We start from the raw sequence: 2,197 nt of genomic DNA, 5'->3' as shown, positions 1-2,197 counted from the left end.
TGGTTTCCTCCACCATCTGTGTATGAATGTGTGTGTGAAATTGTGAATGGGTAAATGTAACGCACACACGCTCTGGATAAAAAGTGCTATATACAGTAAATGCACCATTTACCATTTAAGGCCGGCATTTCAGCCTGAGCCTTTGGTGAGGGCTGATGCAGTCTTGCCCAAGGTTGTTAGCACTGGATTTTGGTTGTTCAATGGAAACAAGTTAATTACTTTTACACTCCTTTCAGGTGAACAAACAGATGCGTAATCCCTTATTTGCACCTGCATCAGTCACTGGCCTTAGAATAACATTTAGATGGTCACCACAAGTTCACAACAAGCCTACTCATCCTCAGTACAATTTGAGGAAGTGGATATGACACGGCGTGACGGAAGAGAAGCAAAACTCAAATCAACACGCCTATTTTGGACATGGTAACCAACTGAATTCCTGTTTCAACGTCTCATTTTAGCTCTCTCACCTCTCTCTCACACCATTTCTGTCCCTTCGCTGTTTTCACCGCCTGTGATGTCACTGTTAAGGAATTCCCCACAGTTGAAACTGCGGAGGGGAGGCATTGGTTAATATGTGACAAGGTTGTCTAGCTCCTTGAGTCCACAGCATAAAGTCTCATTCGCTCTATCTGTGTCTGTCTATCTCTCTCTCTCACACACACACTCACGCTGTCTCTCTCAAATATCTGTCCTGTCTCATTTTTATGTCTGTCTGGGACACCCTTTCATTCTATCACTCTCTGTCTCTGCCTTTCCTGCATTCTCTCTCTCTTTATTCATACACACATGTCGTTGTTGTTGAGTGGAAACCTTGTATGTCCAAAACCGTTTGTTGTGTATTTATCATTTTAAAAACGATTTAAACTAGTGAAAATAGCCGATCTACAAGCACACAACGCCTCGCATCGCGAGGCGTTGTGTGCTTGTAGATCAGCTGTTTTCACTATAGTCTTGTGCGACAGTCTTGTATGATGATATAGGGCTTTACTTCAGGAAAAAAAAAAAAAAAGTGAAACTTGGAGATACAAGGTTTCTGCCCGACAGTGACGATATAGTTATGGCCTTGCAACTTGTTGCAACTTTGTGTCCCTTACGGTAACAGTGTCTTTTAGTCCCAGCAGACATCTGTGACTCACCTTGGTGACATCACTGCTCTGAGGTCAGTTTCCCTGCTTGTTTCAGCGGGGATTAGACCGTGACACAGAGCTATGGTTCTGGTCTCAGACCAGATTAACCATGACTAAACCACGTCGCTCTGTAGCTCATGAGATTATGGCACATGCCATGTGCTGCTGATGTTGTGAATATGAACCCAGTGCAATATTCCCGGCCGGTCCAGGCCGGCCATTAGGAAAAAAAATTAAATAAAATGTCGGCCTTCGTTCCATTTTGGGGGCTGGGCGGCCAACAAAGTAAATCGTCACTGTCGGGCAGAAACCTGGTATCTCCAAGTTTCAAATGTATAAAATTTTTCGCAAAGCAAAGCCCTGCTTCATCATATAAGGCCGTTTGCACAAAAGTAGTGAAAACAGCAGATCTTGTGTGCTTGTAGATCGGCTGTTTTCACTAGTTTACAATAAATCGTTTTTAATAAATACAAAACAAACGGTTTTGGACATACAAGGTTTCCACCCGACAACGACGAAATATAACTCATGTACAGTAATTGGCCCACTGGCTTGTCACTAGTCATGATCTGAAATGGCAAATCTTTGAGTAGCAGCAGCGCTATAGAGAGAGATCTCTCTCTATAGCACGCAATGAGGGCCTCTCCAACTCTTTTTCCCGGGCTGTATCAGGGGCCCAGCATGTCCCTGATACATTTTGTTACAATGCAAGTCTGTTTACTTAGAGTACAGGAGAATAGTTTTTGATTAATAGTCCATAATGTGTGGAAGGCAACTTTGTTGTTACTTGACAGTATATCAGGTTGTACATTCCAAGCTATCAAGCAGCTAGCAGATTTCCCCTGGCATAGTGATCAAATTAAAGCCGATCATATCTGACTGCTTGGGTGATGATATGTATGTAATACAATCACCAGCAGCTGAGCCCGGGCCATTTCAGTGTAAGCCATGATTTATACTTTGTTGCGCCTCAGTGTCGAGTGCTGCAAATAGCCGATCTACAAGCGCACAACGCTAACACGCTGAGTGCTTGTAGATCTGCTTTTAAGATTAGATTTTGGGGCTTT

Source organism: Nannobrachium achirus, assembly GCF_963921795.1.
Source record: "Nannobrachium achirus genome assembly, chromosome: 3".
Taxonomy (NCBI): domain Eukaryota; kingdom Metazoa; phylum Chordata; class Actinopteri; order Myctophiformes; family Myctophidae; genus Nannobrachium; species Nannobrachium achirus.
This window is presented reverse-complemented; position numbering follows the sequence as displayed.